The following is an 18,677-nucleotide window of genomic DNA, read 5'->3' as shown; positions in this document are numbered from 1 at the left end:
TCCCAACCATCATATCTGACCAAGATTCAGATCCGATTGGTGTCAGGATACCTTAGACTCAGGATGCCTGAGAAGAAAAGGTGCAACACGATTTGACGAGATGACATTGTGAGATTCTCGTAAACGATCTATGGAAGCGAGTTTCAAAACAAGAGTTCATCATTAAACCAAGGAGAGGATGAGAGTGTGGCTGATGAACTAAACGACAATTCATCGAGATTTCCAAGAGATGGATTTCCACAACTATGTGAACAAGGAGATAACATTAGCTAGATCGAATGACTTAATGATGTATGCTCGAGGAAAACATACAGTTAAACATTGGTTGAAATGTGCACCCGAAATATGGGCTAGGTTGCACGATCAATGTTTAGGCTGGTGATTCAATAACCGATAGGCTAAGAATGAACTATCGATCATTAATTTCAAAGCAATAGGGTTGCTAGAAGAGCAGAATCCAAATAGCACCGTGCATTTGTTGGTACCCCGGTTAGAACCAACACGGGGACCAAGAAAGAATGATGATGGGGAGAAGCATCACTATACTAAGAATTCTTAAGAGGTGGAGCAATCTCAAGACATTCCTGACATAAAAGATGGTAATACTCCAAGGTAAAGAAGAACTAAGGCTGGATAGCAAGGATCTCAAGGTACAACACAAAACACGAACAAGTTTGTGTTGAACGGAAGGCAATAAGGTGGTCCATGATAACACAAATCATCGGGGGAAAGGGTGGAATTTCTCATCATGAATTCAAGTGCTATCCTGGAAGAGCTCAGAATGCCGATGATGATCACGACACATTTGTCGAGAGATTTCATGAAGATGTAATCGATTGGCGATGACATCAAGTAAAAGGAATGATGAAGCGAAAGGATATTGGAACCACGGTTACGACACAAATTTGAATCAAGCTTGCTGCTCAAGGTGAAAGGGTATTATGGGGAAGATCGACGTAAGATTTGCTCACCGTCGAAAGTTGTGCTCCGGGAAGAAGGACCGGGTGGCATAGTTTAAAATTTAGCACGATAATGATATAGCGAATCAGGCTAGGAATGACGTGTTTGGGTACAAACTCGTAAGTAAAGAAGATTACTAAAGTTGTTGAACCGTAGTGCGGACTCGGTTCAGTTATCGGTGTCTTTGAGTGTTTAATAACTGAGAGCCCGTGAAAAATTGGAATCAGTGAGAATATTAGTTGATGAAGAACTCACAAGAAGTTATGTAGTTCCGTGGAATTCTCGAGATACTTGAGGGTACTACTCAAGGGAAGATCAGCATAGAAACTGAACTGGAGTGTAGACTTGCAATAGCAGATACTTTAATCTTGTCATGATAGACGAGGCAATGGAATGGTTTCCTTCCAGATGTATTGAATAAGGTTAGAATGGTTGAAACCATAACTGCAAGGGATCCAATTTACTACACCGGAAAAATTATTCGAATGTTTAAATATTGCAAGAAGCTTTCATGATAAGTTCCACATCGTGTCCGTGGGCATGAACACAAAGTTCAAGGTCGACTCCCACTTCTCCAATGCATACCCTTTCATTCACTTCTCGCGTTTGATGAAGTTGCAGTGTTGAAAATTTTTATCTGGCAAAATACCAGAAGAGTATGACTCGTGAAAACTTTCGAGCTCACACATATTAAGGAAGGCATAGGTTCAAGCCATTGGGGCTTCTTAGAACGTATACCACGAACTTCAGAAGTAAATAACACAAGCTCAAAAGTAGAGCATGGTTGACAAAGCAGAGGATACAATTTACCAGAGGCATTATGTATCCGAGAAGAGAACTTCCAAAGTGATTGAATATGAAGGACGTTGTCGGATAAAATCCAACAAGGTTCTGATGGTCCATAAAGGATCTGATGTGAGTATCGGCACACAACCAGAGGTAGAATTAATGCGAAGACCTTGGATTATAGAAACAACTAAGTAACTTAGAGCTCAATTGCAAAGGAATTATGATTTGCAAAGCGAAGGATCAGAAATAGACGCTCTGATCAAGGATGGATAAGTTCAATAGACATAGGGGCACAATCGACGACAATTTGATTGGCGAGAACCAACTCACGTTTCAAATGACGTCTAAGCCGGAAGGATGAATTCTAGGATCTGATTGAGGATTGCGAGCATTCGAAACAAATTGAATCAACGGACTCAAAATGATAATGACAAGAGATGCCAATAAGATTATGAGACTTAAGATTAATCATAATGCAAGTAAGCAAGAATTTCAAGAGCAAAAAGGCTCCTGAGGATTTTCGGAAGATCGAATGGTATTTTGAACACTTCTGTGAAATACTTGAATCAACTGGGGGTGAGCGGATACTCGGTAAGTGCGAGAATTATCCGTAGGGGTATTCAGGTGACAAAGAACAGCAAGGCAGTAAGCTCAAAGGATTCTCGGAACAACAGAGAGAATTTCGGGGTATCTTGCAATAACAAGATCAACTGGGAAACATTGTATAAATGGCGAATATACGTGGTTATCCATAGGAGTTCATCGACGAAAGGGAATTGCAAAAGCGATGAACACAAGTTCTCGGGTTATCAGCGGAGAGTATCTTCATGGTCTTCACGTGCGGCAGACGATCATCAGTAATAAGAGGCTCTCCGGGTGAAAGTGATAACGAGATCCTAATGTTAGATTTAGTAAAATTCACTTAACCCGAATAGGAAAGAGTTCAGAGTCCCAGAGTAAGGATCGAGGAACAAAAGATCCTAATACCACCCAATGGCGACGTGGGCCCGTAAGACACACAGACATGTTAGTAAAAGTTTTTGCAATGTCTAGACTCGACTTCGGCCAAGGAGTGTGGAAGGGGGATTCCTACAGGCAGTCGGCTCTGATACCAACTTGTGACGCCCCCGATTTGACCATGAACTAATCATGCACACAAATGTGTACAATCAAGATCAGGGACTCACGGGAAGATATCACAACACAACTCTAAAACATAAATAAGTCATACAAGCATCATAATACAAGCCAGGGGCCTCGAGGGCTCGAATACAAGTGCTCGATCATAGACGAGTTAGCGGAAGCAACAATATCTGAGTACAGACATAAGTTAAACAAGTTTGCCTTAAGAAGGCTAGCACAAAAGTAGCAACGATCGAAAAGGCAAGGCCTCCTGCCTGGGACCTCCTAACTACTCCTCGAAGCCGAACTCCATGTAGAATCATCCTCGGGAACTCTAGCTCCTGGACTCCAGCATCTGGTTGCGACAATCAGGTATAGAAAGGGGAAAAGAGGGAGAAAAGCAACCGTGAGTACTCATCCAAAGTACTCGCAAGCAAGGAGCTACACTACATATGCATGGGTATAGGTGTAAAGGGCCATATCGGTGGACTGAACTGCAGAAAGCCAGAATAAGGGGGGGTAACTAGTCCTGTCGAAGACTACGCTTCTGGCAGCCTCCATCTTGCAGCATGTAGAAGAGAGTAGATTGAAGTCCTCCAAGTAGCATCGTATAGCATAATCCTACCCGGCGATCCCCTCCTCGTCGCCCTGTTAGAGAGCGATCACCGGGTTGTATCTGGCACTTGGAAGGGTGTGTTTTATTAAGTATCCAGTTCTAGTTGTCATAAGGTCAAGGTACAACTCCGGGTCGTCCTTTTACCGAGGGACACGGCTATTCGAATAGATAAACTTCCCTGCAGGGGTGCACCACATAACCCAACACGCTCGATCCCATTTGGCCGGACACACTTTTCTGGGTCATGCCCGGCCTCGGAAGATCAACACGTCGCAGCCCCACCTAGGCTCAACAGAGAGGTCAGCACGCCGGTCTAAATCCTATGCGCGCAGGGGTCTGGGCCCATCGCCCATTGCACACCTGCACGTTGCGAGGGCGGCCGGAAGCAGACCTAGCCTAGCAGGCGTTCCAGTCCAATCCGGCGTGCGCCGCTCCGTCGCTGACGTCAAAAAGAGCTTCGGCTGATACCACGACGTCGAGTGCCCATAACTGTTCCCGCGTAGCTGGTTAGTGCGTATAGACCAAATGGCCAGACTCAGATCAAATACCAAGATCTCGTTAAGCGTGTTAAGTATCCGCGAACGCCGACCAGGGCCAGGCCCACCTCTCTCCTAGGTGGTCTCAACCTGCCCTGTCGCTCCGCCACAAAGTAACAGTCGGGGGCCGTCAGGAACCCAGGCCCACCTCTACCGGGATGGAGCCACCTGTCCTTTCAGCCCCCTCATCAGAATCACTTGCGGGTACTCAACGAGCCGACCCGACTTTAGTCACCACATGTGTCATGTATATAAAGTATATAGTATATACCCGTGATCACCTCCCGAAGTGATCACGGCCCAGTAGTATAGCATGGCAGACGGACAAGAGTGTAGGGCCACTGATGGAACACTAGCATCCTATACTAAGCAGTAGGATAGCAGGTAAGGGTAACAACTGTAGCAACAATGACAGGCTATGCATCAAGATAGGATTAACGGAAAGCAGTAACATGCTACACTACTCTCATGCAAGCAGTATAGAGAAGAATAGGCGATATCTAGTGATCAAGGGGGGGGCTTGCCTGGTTGCTTTGGCAAGTAGGGGTCGTCAACTCCGTAGTCGAACTGGGGGTCGCCGGTAGTCTCGGGGTCTACCGGAAAGAAGTAACGGAGGGGGAACACAATAAATAACAGAGCAATCAAAGCAACACAAAGCGTAACATGACATTACGCGGTGCTAGGTGTGCCCTAACGCGGTAGTAGGTGATACCGACGAAGGGGGGAAACATCCGGGAAGGTATTCCCGGTGTTTCGCGTTTTCGGACAGATGAACCGGAGGTGAAAAGTTACAGGTTCACTATGCTAGGGACGTGTGGCGGACGAACGGGCTGTGTATCTGGATTCGTCTCGTCATTTTGAGCAAATTTCATGTACAAAATATTTTCATCCGAGCTACGGTTTATTTTATATGAATTTTAAAAGATTTAAATTAATTTTAGCATTTATTTAATTAATTTAATACAACATTATCCAGAACAGTGCATGCTGACGTCAGCAGTCAACAGGGCGTTGACTGGGTCAAACTGACGTGCGGGTCCCGCATGTCATACACTGCTTAGTTTAATTCGGGTTTAGCTAATTAATTACTGTTTAATTAAATTAACTAATTAATTAGATTAATTTAAACAGGATTAATTAACTTAATTAATTTAGTTAATTAATTAATTAAATTTATTTTTATTATTTATTATTATTTTTCTTTTCGTTCTGGGCACTCGGCCCTTTTGCAGTGACAAAGCCGGACATGTCCGCGCGGTGCCCTTTGGGGACCGGACATGTCCGGGCACTGTGCGGGCGCGGGCGTGGGGCGAGCGGGCGCTGGGGCACGGGAGCAGAGATGGGGGGCCGTGGCGGGGCGCGGCCACGCAGAGGCGGGCGCGGCGACGGGACGGCGTAGGGTGCGGCGAGGCGCGGGAGGCGGGCGAGCAGAGCAGCGGCAGTGGGTGCGGGCGAGCAGCGGGGCGCCGGGCCTGGATGCGCGGGGGCGGGGCGTGCGTGCATCGGGCGCGGTCGGGGCGTGGCGACCGCGGGACGCGGCGCGGGGAGCGTGGCGTCGGGCGCACGAGCGGCGGCAGTGACCGCGGTGACCGAACGGGGAAGGGAAGGGAAGAGGAAGAGAGGCCGGGGGCCTCACCGCGGGGCCGTAGGGACAGGGCAGCGGGGGGGGGGGGGGGCGAGGAGGTCGTCGGGGACGACGGTGACGAAGAGGAGGCAGGCCGACGAGGTGGAGTCGGCGATGCGCGACGAGGCGGAGGAGCTCCGGTCGTGGAGGAGGACGAAGACGGGCGGCGAGGCGCGGGGAGGTCCGGCGACGGTGGTGGGCGTCGAGGCGCCGGCGAGGTGCGACGGGATTGGGGTCGGTGATGAGGCGAGGCCGCAGCGTCAGGCGGGCGCCGCGCGAGGGAGAGGAGGGGCGCAGAGGAGGTCCTGGGGGGCGGCACCGGTGCCGGCTGCGGTGGCCGTAGCGGAGTGGTGGCTTGCGTCGGGCGCGGCCGTGCGGAAGGAGAGGGCGCGTGGGGTCAAGGTGGTGGCGAGGGGCGACGGTGTGGTGCGCCGGTGGGGCGACGGGAGGGGCCAGCTCCGCGAGGGGGGTGGCGGCGACGTCGAGGCGGCGATGGGGCGATGGGATCGGGGGGGTTGCCCCGATCCAGATCGGGGAAGGGCGAGAGGGAGGAGTGGGACGAGGGGGGGAGTGGGTGCGAGTGGGGCTAGGGTTTCTGTCGGGGTGAGGGGATAAGGGAGCGCCGGCTGGGCCGGTTCGGTGGGCCGTGGCCCAGGAGCGGCATGGGGCCTCTCTCACTTTTCTTTTTTTTAAAGACTTTTCTATTTTCTTATTTTTATTATTTTATTTCTTTACTGTTTCCATCTCAACTTCCTTTTATTTTAGTTTTATAAAATGCCAAATGAGCACCTAAATTGGTATTACTAATTAGTCCACTGCCACAATTATTTTGGCACATTATTAAATTAGTTATATTATTATAACTTTATAAAAGGCATTAAATTAATTGTTTTTGCTGCTGTTTTAATTACTTTAGAGCCCTAAAACATTTTATCAAAGTTTGTTCTCTCCACCAATATATCCTATGAATTATTTGCCATAATAAGAACATTTTAGTTTTTATGTTTGAAAACATTTACTGTTTGCCTATATTTTAAATTTGAATTTAAATCGTTTTGAACTAACGCGAGTTTATCAACAGTAACCGTGGTGACGTGGCATCTTTAACAGAGGTTTACTGTTGCCTAATTATCCGGGCGTTACAGTATTAAAAGTAGTTTTATGGTCGGTTGCATTCTTCAAACCATTTCTACACTTTTTTTTGTCATTTTCATCATGTTTTTTCTTTAAACACAAATTTAATAGTCTGATTGTTTCCGTTGAATCATAGGTTATTTTTCTAATGATATGCAGGATTGACATATTTTATTTAGTCATTTTGTACTGTAATTGATTTTTTTTGCCAACAATACTATGGAAGTCATTTCTTAGCAAAACAGTTTACGTGAGTGTAACGCTTGAGCAAGTCCAAAAATAATTCATTATTTTTCTACTATTGTTGAAATTACTATTTTTTAAGATCTAAACTCCTACTTTTTGGGGGGTTCCATTCGTTCCCCTCTGCTCCTCATGTACAAAACGCCATTTGTTTGACGGGTCCCACTTCAGTCTTCTTGGCTTCTCCGTTCTTATTTCCATTGCCCATTCTTTTGCACGGTGGGAGTTTTCAGCTTCTCCAATCCCCATTCTCATTTCCTTATTCTCCCTACTCACTCAAAAATTACAGCTCCCGGAAGGCTCCCATCAGCTTGCTTTCTTGATTCCCTGCATTGAGGTTGCTCCTCACCTCAAGCCACCCCCATGGCTGGTTCTGCCATAGGTTGACCACCGGCGCGTTTGGCTCCTTGTATGCCTCATCTGTCTCCTAAGATGGGGCCAAGGATCAGCTGCGCCAGGGAGGAGGCTAGATCATCAATTTGCATGGTGCTGTTGCTGTTGGCACGCGTGCAGTTCATTTGGTCGTGGATTTAATCTCCCTCTCCCGCAGGCCCGCAACCCTCTTGGATCCAGCTTTATATGAGGGTGCCGGCGACGTTTCCCCAAGCGTGCAAGCGGCAAGCCAGACACATCGTCTCTGTTTCCGCTCGTAGAAGCTCGGCAACTCTCTTCGAAGTTTGACCTCAGGTCCCCATTTTCATTTCCCGACTGTCATATATCCCCTTTTCCTTAACCTTTTCCTGTGTTTGTGCGACTCAAATAATATAATGTAATTAAGGACATGCCTGTTATTGGTGATATTTCATCATTTCTCCTTCAAATCTTGGGAAAACATGTGATACTTTTTTAAGTGCTTTATAATGTTGAATGAGGTACAGAGTAGATACTACTCTCTCCGATCTAAAATAAGTGTCGTAGTTTTAGTTGAAATTTGTCCAAATTTGGACTGAAACCACGACATTTTGAATCGCAGGCAGTAATAAGGCAGTGAAAAATTTAAAATGTTAGTATATGTCTGAGCAGACATAGCAATGCAAATTAGTAATATATGGATTTATTGTATCATCCTGTATAATGGATGCTCTTGTTTTTCATTTGATCAACTTATGGCTAAGTTACAAAATGATGACAGTAAGTTTTGAATGATGTACATCTTAAGGTGTACTGTTACTTTATTTTTGCCCCCTTCACTTTTTTCCGGCTTGGAACTGGCATTGGCAGTGTTAGGCTCCCTACCCCTATTAATATAGAACAAACTTAACAAACAGTTAGTACAATTTTTATTAGCTATAGTTTGAATGTTTCCCAGAGATGAATTGATAAATAATAATTCACTACGGAAACAGGTCTGATTCCATTGTACATGTGAAATATAACAATGGCCCGATGCTCTCACTATTAGTTTGCATTATATTAAATAATAAGCTTGTAGAATCAAATATCACATAATATATGATTGTCGATGTTTGGTAGGGATAAACTATTTCCAACTGTTGATGCATGTCTGCAATATTTTGCAAAGAAAAATTAATATATAATAATTAAATATGAAAACAGGTCTGATTGCATTGTACATTTGTACATATGAAATATAACAATGCCCCAAAGCTCTGACTATTGGTTTGCATTAAATAATAAGCTTGTCGAATCAAGCATCGCATAATATAGATTGTCGATGTTTGGTAGCAATGAACTACTTCCACCCATAGATGCATGTTTGCAATACTTTGACACGGTTTCAGACCGCATTCGACCTGCCATATCATGTTAGCATAGTTAAGTCAGATTTTATTTCCAGGAGAGCAGTGTACTAAATTTATATATGTGTAATTCGTATGTAATAGGCCAGTGGCCTCATCTAGTAAAAGAAGCATCATGCTGAAATTGTATTATTTGTTCATACCTTTAGAATATTTCTTTATAGACTATGTTCTTGGCCATATCATCCTCATTGCTATCTTCATCGTTTACCATTACTCGAAGCGAGTCCTCTTTTGTGACTCTTGAGAAGGCTACGTATAACTGTCCATTGTGAAAACTTGTTTATGTAGATATAGGCCTACCTTGTTTAGAGATTGCCCCTGACTTTTGTTGACTGATATAGGATAGTGTCTCCTTTTTAGAACAAATGGCCACGCTGATTCAGTTGGTGACATGACTATTGTTTGAATATAATACCTTTTCCCCCACATGTGTTCCAGTTATTATTTGTGCTATGGTGAATCTTCTTCCAAGTTGAATAATTGTCATCCTTGTACCATTACATAACCCATCACTTTGGTTGATATTACGTAGGAGCATCACAGATATGCCAACTTTTAATTTCAACTCGTGATATGGGATTCCAGGAAATGGTAAGATGTTCAAGAATTCCATTGGATATAACACTTCTGTTTCTGCATTTAAGGTAGTTGCTTTGCATACTGTGTCGCAACTTAGGTAAGTTTTCGCTTAACCTTGTAGCTGATCCATTATATATCGCAAACTGTTCTGTTTCTTGCACATAATATTGCTCTTTCTTCAAAGTATTCTCGTTGGTGACATTTGTTGTGTGTAGTAATAGCCCTGGTAATAAATGTTCAGTAAAGTTGGATTTGGGTTTACATGTAGAGATTAAAGTTCACACCGTTGAATTTTTTGACCAAATTTGAAGTAACAATCACTATTGTTTGTTTGTGCGAAAGACTTTCATTCACCATATTTGCTAAAATATCCCCCTCATACTCCCATAGTGTGATCTGGATCTTCTCACCATTGGACGAATTTAATCATGAAAAGGTGACACAAAGATCATCTTTGTAATAAAAATAGCTATAGTAATCTAAATAACTTGCTCTAGTGAAGGGACTTCAATCTCACAGATGTTTGAAGTTTGCGCCATGATCTTCCCTTTATTTTTTATACTTGCTCTACTGGTGTCATTGTAGTGAGCAATCCAATGACATATGCATATCATCATATTTATAAATCTAATTCACCGATGCTTGTTCTTCGATATGGATTTTGTTCATAGTTGAGCACTGTTTATCAATATTCAAACTACTCTCCAAGGTATCACTATCAGCAAATTCAAAGTGGTAGTCTCTTGGATTCTCCTTCATCCACTTCCTTCACTGTTGTTCCAAAAAGAAAATGGATTTTAAGATTGTTCTTCAAAGGTCGGTATTTTTCAAACTCCCAAACTTTGAAGGTCTTAATTATGTAGACGTAGTCCTCTCTAATTTCTGCTTTAAATTTATTGACCAGCTTGTTCCCAATATTAGCAAACATTAGCAAACTTTGGAAAAGGAAAACTAAAGAGACGTTTTATAGGTAGCACTTGCACCTTTTTATCTAATAAAATCATACCGGTGATGATGTGTTCATTAGTTGATAAGTTAATTGCATCCCATAGTCTTAAAACCATCTGACCAATAATATGAAAACCATCTGAAATCTGATGCACCATATATCTACATCGCAGCAAGTAATCCCATTTTTTCCGTGATATTCTTATAGCTGCCGTATGGTTCTAGTCTTCTAGAGTATAGTATCTTAACATGAATACACTGGAACCAACATCCATGGCATCAACCTTCTTTAAATGAGTAAAAGTATGAACGTGCCACCATTAAGACAGGAACTCACACCTATATAATTGTATTACTTAATCTAGAATTCACATGATAGTTTTTTCTATTTCTACATAATCAACCTTCTGACATAACATGCCAAATCTTTTTATATGAGCACTTCCTAGAACATAATTGAAGTAGGTTTGATCTATAATTTCTTGCAGATGGTACTTACTGGAGGTGATCGGATTGCTCGCCGGAGCCGGCTGATGCCCGCTTGAGATAGATAATACCGAAGTGCCACTGGTTGGAGGTAGTTTACCTCGAAGTGTTGTTCGTCGAGGAAGATGATTTAGAAGTTGTACACTAAAATCTAGAGGACAATGAACCTTTGAGTTGGTCGAAGCATTGCGCTGGGAAGGTATTATAGGGATGATTGAGCTTATGATGTTTGCAGGATGGCAAGAGAGCTTGTTTGGATGCCTAGAGATTTTGTATATATGTATGCGAACATGAGATTTTGGTCAAACACAGATTGTACCTTGTACGCCCCAGTTTTTTCATGGTCTGATCGCTCGTGGGATAGCCTTCCTGATGGGAACGGGGTTTCTAAAAAAATCAATTGCGAGCATGAGATTTTTTTGGTGAGGGTGGGATCGTGAGATTGTTATTGTGGGTTAATAGCTTGAGGGATCGTCAAACCTGTTGGGATCGTGAGACCGAGCGTACAGGTTGGACCCGTTGTGATCTCACGGTATGGGCCCACCAATATTATGAAGATCTAACGATTGTACCCCGTTGATTGGAAATAGGCACACCGAATTAAAGGTCGGATGTTTCTAATTATTGTGGAATTTTCTAAGCTAATTATCTTTATTTTGGTTAACCCATTAAATACTTTTTATATATAATAGATAATAGATGCGCTTTGACGCATTAACCCAATTATAATGGAAGCAGTTCGCGGCTCCAGTTTGAGGACCCCAGATATCACCTCTGCTTTTCTTTCTGTTTTTCTTTCATAACTTATCTTCTAGCATCCGTACACTTCGGTACGGTTCATATTTGCCAGGGGCTCCTCGGCGCCCAACAATACGGCAACAAAATCCGAACACTCTTCATAGTATAGTTCGGCACCCCGAATTTAGCATTATATGCATTGGCTCCGAATCATGTATTTGGTCAATAGTTGGGTTGCCCGGCTCCTGTGCTTGCTACCTTACGTTCCGCTACATCGGCTAAGGTAGTAAAAGGAGAACTACTGCGATTGTGCCCTGGTTTATCCAAAGGAGCACCTCAGTAGAGAAAGCCGAAAACTGACTGTCATGATGCAGCGAGAGCCGGTCAGCTGTTCGGAGGTTACAAATCGTTGGAGATTTCTCCCACATTACGCGAAGGATCGGTACTTCCCGATCAGACGCTCATAGCACTCTGGTTCGAAAACTAGGGGCTGCGCCTATGTTTTATTATAAAACTCCTATGGCTAAGTGAAGGCGTTTAAGCCGCATAGTCTGATTGCCTGGTTTGTTGCGCTAAACAACTCCTTCAAGGACCATACAATTGGATAAAGATTGTTTAGATTTCACCCCGAACACCTCCGTACTACCTACGTGGGGGCAGAAGCCGCCGACTGGCCAACCCTAAGATTCCATACAACACGGCCGCACCGGAGGAAAAAATTAAAACATAACGAAAATTATATTACAAACTGACTTTGTTTCATCATGCAAGGCAAAGACAACAAGAATGTATTCATTCGAAAATAATGTCCTGCCCACACTGGCGGCCCCCTGGCGGCGCTCGGGTGTGCGGTGCTCCTTGCCCTCTGGCGGCCCCCTGGCCAGCTCGACGGCGTTCATCTTCGCCCACCACATCTTGCAACGAGCGAAGGCCATACGAGCACCTTCAATACAGGCCGATCGCTTGACGATATCCAGCCGAGGACAGGCGTTCACCATCCGCCTCACGAATCCGAAGTAGCTGCTGGGCATAGCTTCGGCTGGCCATAGCCGGATTATCAAATCCTTCATGGCTAGTTCGGCCACCCTATGCAGCTCTACCAGCTGTTTCAGCTAATCGGTGAGAGCCACGGGATGCTCTGGCACAAGATACTGCGACCAGGATAGCTTCTCCGTGGAACTCCCTTCCTCGGCTCGAAAGAACTCCGCGGCGTCGGACACACTTCACGGCAGATCAGCAAAAGCCCCTGGAGAACTCCGAATCTGGGTTAGCAAAAGATAATTCCTTTCGCATATTTGCTTTGCATACTGAATGCCTTACCCGCCGCAATCTTCCTCGCCTCCTGGATCTCTTGGAGGGCGCCCTGGGCCTCGTTCCGGGCCATCTCCGCGCTCTGCCGAGCCTTGGAGAGTTCGGCCTCTTTAGCCGACGCGTCACGCTCCAAGGCCTCACACTTCTTCACCACGTCGTGGAGCTCTTGTTGGACCTCGTTGACACGGGCCTTGAGCTTCTTACAGGCAGCCTGCTCCTTGACAACCTTCCCATCGGCTTCGCCCAGAGCCTTTTTCAGGGCCTCGACCTCGGTTGTCGCTCCTATACATATCATGACACTTTGGTCAATATATATTTTACTCTTTTCGAATATTTCCCGGGTTATCACATACCTTGATTCTCCTGGAGCCACCTCCTCACCTGGCCGAGCTCCTCCTCGGCCTGCTCCAGCCTCCGCTTCAGATCGGGGACTTCAGCAGCATGTGAGGCCGCGGCCAGCATCGATGCCTGCATATTTATTCCAGACAAATTTAGTTAGTTTCCTGCAATAAAAGGATTGATCCTCTGTCTGGCTTTTCTTTCCGAACACCGGACAGTGTCTCAGGGGCTACTGTCTATATTGGGATTTTCTCCTTTTGCGTCGCTTACCTCAAAACCTGTCAGCAGGCTGCTAGAGGCTTCGGTTAGTCCGCTCTTAACAGACTGAACCCTTTCAATCACCGTGCTCATAAAACACGGTGCTCATCCGCAATGGAAGCGCCTCGCAGCGCTTCCAGCAGATCATCTGGTGCCCCTGGTTGGACAGGGGTCACCAGTGGAATAGGCATACCCCCTTCTTTCGAAGGAGGTTGCGTGTCGGATTCCGGAGCCGTATCGGTCTCCGGAATCAAGTCTGGTTGAGGGCCGAACTGAGTACGGCCCTCCTCCCCAGTCTCCCGGGGGATTGGTTCCCCCTGGTGTTCGGCGGCAGGGGCTTCGCCTTCAGGCGCCTCTTGATCCTCTCCCCGGCCCGGGAAGGTCCGTTGGGAGAGCACCTCGTTGTCCCCTTTGGCCTTAGGAGAGTAGGCGGCTGGCGATGTCTCGCTGGCCATCTCCTTTGAGTCCAACGAACCTCTTGATGAGGATCGCTGGGAGCTATAGTGGGCCGGACTGCGATAGTATAATTAACCATGTCAATACATTGAAATGGAGAGGCTAGACATACGGGAATGCGGGAGTCATAGCACTTACGAAGCATCTTGAGGCTTGGTGCGGGGGTGTCGCTCCGGACTGCTGTCGACGTCCCACGCGAATTTGTCCGCAAGAGAGCCCTTCCCCTTTTTGGGCGTCCCCGCCTCCAGGTTCGTGGAGGCTGCCCTCTTCTTCCTTCCCTCATCAGGGGAAGGGTTGTTCTCCTCCTCCTCCTCCTCATCATTGTCATCCTCGGCGGCGGAGGAGCGGGTCTTGTCTTCGGACGTCGCGTCCGAAGCGCACTTGCGACGGGGGCCACTCTGGACCCCCTTGGCCTTCCCCTTGGCCTTCTTCGCTGGCGCTGTATAGGGCGCCGGCACCAGCATCCTCGCTAAACGCGGAATGACCGATTCTTTAGGCAGCGGAGCTGGGCACTGGATCTTCTTCGCCCTCTCCATCCATTCCTAAAGAGGCAATGATAGTAAAGGTTCAGATATCCTCCTTGAAGCAAACAAGTAGAGGACGCGATAGAAACTTACCTCGCTGGTAGGATGGTTAGTGTCGTGCCCCTGATCCGAATCCGTGGCTAGCGGTATCTCGTCGCCCTTGAAGAGCAACTTCCAGGCATCTTCGTGAGTCGTTCCGAAGAGCCTCTCCAGGGTTTGGTGCCTCCTCGTATTAAACTCCCAAAGGGGGCGTTTTCGGCTTTGGCAAGGGAGGATCCGGCAGACCAGCATCACTTGGATTACATCGACAAGTTTTACATTCTTGTCCACCATGCTTTGAACGCGCGTCTGCAGCGCTATCAGCTTGTCTGGCGAACACCAGTTCGGGCTCTTCTCGACCCAGGAGGTGAGTCGCATGGGAGTGCCGGAGTTAAATTCGGCAGCCGCAGCCCAGTTTGTGCCATGGGGTTCTGTGATGTAGAACCATTAATTGTTTTTGCCATTCCTTGACAGTCTCCACGAAAGAGCCTTTTGGCCAGGAGACATTGGCCAGCTTACTCACCATGGCTCCTCCGCACTCCGCGTGCTGGCCGTCCACTACCTTCGGCTTCACGTTGAAGACTTTGAGCCACAGCCAGAAGTGGGGTTGGATGCGGAGGAAGGCCTCGCACACGACGATGAACGCCGAGATGTTGAGGAAAGAGTTCGGGGATAGATCATGGAAGTCTATCCCGTAATAATACATCAGCCCGCGGACGAAAGGGTGGAGTGGAAACCCTAGCCCGCGGAGGAAATGAGGGATGAATACCACCCTCTCGTTGGGCTTCGGCGTGGGGACGACTTGCCCCTGGGCTGGAAGACGGTGGGCGATTTCCTTCGCCAAATACCCGGCCGCCCGAAGCTCGGCAATATCTTTCTCCTTGACGGAGGAGACCATCCATTTGCCTTGACCTCCGGATCCGAACATGGTCGGATGCTTTTCGGAGATGCAGAAAGATGGGGACTTGGGCGCTGGAGCTCAAGGATGGAAGGGCAGAGGAAGGGGAAGGTGTGAGTAGACAAGGGCGAATTCTTATCCCCTTATAAAGGGTCGCAAATATCAAGCGCCTCCTCACTCGCCTTAGAACTCGCCTATTCCCAAGGGCTGTGTAAACGGCACAGTTGGGTTACCCATGCCCGTATTGATGAGAATCCCGCAATAAGGGGACACGATCTCTGCTTTGACAAGACGTGCCAATGACAACTGCGTCTCGGGACATGGAGCGGCAGACGAAAAACGGTCCGAAATTACGACCGGACAGATGTGACGTCATGTTATAAAAAGTTGTCAGCGGATTGGACTCGTGTAAAATTATATTCTCTCTGCGGTTGTGTGTGGTGTGCATGTTATAGGTCCGGACACATCGATGCGACCGAAGACTATTTTGGAGTTCGGAAGGAAGGGAACCTGCCTTGCAATGCCGAAGACAAATCTGCGCACCGGACTCCTCGTTATTGAAGCCAGGTTCAGGGGCTACTGAGGGAGTCCTGGACTAAGGGGTCCTCGGGCGTCCGGCCTGATGGCCATGGGCCGGACTGATGGGCTGTGAAGACATGAAGACTGAAGGCTACACCCGTGTCCGGACGGGACTCTCCTTGGCGTGGAAGGAAAGCTTGGCGACCGGATATGTAGATTCCTTTCTTTGTAACCGACCTGATGTAACACTAGATCCTCCTGGTGTCTATATAAACCGGAGGACTTAGTCCGGAAAGGACAGATACTCATTACCATAGTCATACAGGCTAGACTTCTTGGGTTTAGCCATTACGATCTCGTGGTAGATCAACTCTTGTAATACTCATATCCATCAAGATCAATCAAGCAGGAAGTAGGGTATTACCTCCATAGAGAGGGCCCGAACCTGGGTAAACATCGTGTCCCCTGTCTCCTGTTACCATTGACCTTAGACGCATTGTTCTGGACCCCCTACCCGAGATCTGCCGGTTTTGACACCGACATGGTGTCTCCTAGATTGGTTAGGTGTCACTTGGGAGCCTCCGACAAGATTGTGGAGTTGAACCAAGGAGTTTGTACGGGCAAGGAGATCGCCTACTTCGTGAAGATCTACCCTAGTGAGGCAAGTCCTTCATGGGCGATGGCCATGGTGGGATAGACAAGGTTGCTTCTTCGTGGACCCTTCGTGGATGGAGCCCTCTGTGGACTCGTGCAACCGTTACCTTTCGTGGGTTGAAGTCTCCATCAACGCGGATGTACGATAGCACCACCTATCGGAACCACGGAAAAAATCTCCGCGTCTACATTGCGTTTGCTCCCTCCAAACTCCTCTCTTTACCTTCATGTGCAATGTTTTACATCCCGCTGCTATACTCTTAGATTTGCATGTGTAGGTTGATTGCTTGACTTGTGCTAAGTTGCTAAAATCTGCCAAGACTTAAAATTGGGAAAAGGCTAGATTTTATTTGGTCAAGTAGTCTAATCACCCCCCCTCTAGACATACTTTCGATCCTACAGCCATCTCCTTCTTGAATGCCACTTGCCTGGTTTTCTCAGCCGGCGCCAGCGACTTCCACACACAAAGATTGTACTGGCCCCAAAACCAATCCAAAGTTGGGGGGTCCGGCGCAACCTCGTCTGGCGACGCATAGGGGTCCTCGTCGCTGCTATTCGAGTGAGTTTCCTCAGCGACTCCTCGTCGGCCCGTGGGCAGACCGGTGGCACCATGGCAGAGATTTGAGAGAGAGAGAGAGGGCGAGCGAGGGGAGGATGTAGATGAGAATGCAGGCGGGACGACGTGAGTGAAGGAAATATGCCCTAGAGGCAATAATAAAGTATTATATATTTCCTTATATCATGATAAATTTTTATTATTCATGCTAGAATTGTATTAACCGGAAACATAATACTTGTGTGAATACATAGACAAACAGAGTGTCACTAGTATGCCTCTACTTGACTAGCTCGTTAATCAAAGATGGTTATGTTTCCTAGCCATAGACATGAGTTGTCATTTGATTAATGGGATCACCTCATTAGGAGAATGACGTGATTGACTTGACCCATTCCGTTAGCTTAGCACCCGATTGTTTAGTATGTTGCTATTGCTTTCTTCATGACTTATACTGTTCCTATGACTATGAGATTATGCAACTCCCGTTTACCGGAGGAACACTTTGTGTGCTACCAAACGTTACAACGTAAATGGGTGATTATAAAGGTGCTCTACAGGTGTCTCCAAAGGTACTTGTTGGGTTGGCGTATTTCGAGATTAGGATTTGTCACTCCGATTGTCGGAGAGGTATCTCTAGGCCCACTCGGTAATGCACATCACTATAAGCCTTGCAAGCATTGTGACTAATGAGTTAGTTGCGGGATGATGTATTATGGAACGAGTAAAGAGACTTGCCAGTAACGAGATTGAACTAGGTATCGAGATACCGACGATCGAATCTCGGGCAAGTAACATACCGATGACAAAGGGAACAACGTATGTTGTTATGCGGTTTGACCGATAAAGATCTTCGTAGAATATGTGGGAGCCAATATGAGCATCCAGGTTCCGCTATTGGTTGTTGACCGGAGAGGTGTCTCGGTCATGTCTACATAGTTCTCGAACCCGTAGGGTCCGCACGCTTAACGTTACGATGACAGTTTTATTATGAGTTTATGTATGTTGATGTACCGAAGGAGTTCGGAGTCCCGGATGAGATCGGGGACATGACGAGGAGTCTCGAAATGGTCGAGATGTAAAGATCGATATATTGGACGACTATATTCGGACTTCGGAAAGGTTCCGAGTGATTCGGGTATTTTTCGGAGTACCGGAGAGTTACGGGAATTCGTATTGGGCCTTCATGGGCCATACGGGAAAGGAGGGAAAGACCCCAAAGGGTGGCCGCACCCCTCCCCATGGGCTAGTACGAATTGGACTAGGGAGGGGGGCGCCCCCTTCCTCCTTTCTCCTTTCCCCTTCCCTTCTCCTACTCCCACAAGGAAAGGAGGAGTCCTACTCCCGGTGGGAGTAGGACTCCCCCCTTGGGCGCGCCATCTCCCCTTGGCCGGCCCTCTCCCCCTTGCTCCTTTATATACGGGGGCAGGGGGCACCCCAGAGACACAACAATTGATCTATTGATCTCTTAGCCGTGTGCGGTGCCCCCCTCCACCAAATTACACCTCGATAATATCGTTGAGGAGCTTAGGCGAAGCCCTGCGTCGATAAAACATCATCATCGTCACCACGCCGTCGTGCTGAC

General features: G+C 46.9%; 1 long non-coding RNA gene across 1 annotated transcript; it reads left to right on the top strand.

Moving 5' to 3' along the window:
- The first annotated feature begins 7,123 nt into the window (after positions 1-7,123).
- LOC109773492 (uncharacterized) lies at positions 7,124-11,141 on the top strand. Its single transcript, XR_005761880.2, has 2 exons — positions 7,124-7,711; positions 9,320-11,141. It is a non-coding gene; the product is annotated as an uncharacterized lncRNA (long non-coding RNA).
- Positions 11,142-18,677: the final 7,536 nt, after the last annotated feature.

Source organism: Aegilops tauschii, chromosome 7 (genome assembly GCF_002575655.3).
Source record: "Aegilops tauschii subsp. strangulata cultivar AL8/78 chromosome 7, Aet v6.0, whole genome shotgun sequence".
NCBI classification, from domain to species: Eukaryota; Viridiplantae; Streptophyta; class Magnoliopsida; order Poales; family Poaceae; genus Aegilops; species Aegilops tauschii.
Note: the sequence above shows the minus strand (reverse complement) of the source record. Positions and strands in the feature narration are given on the sequence as shown.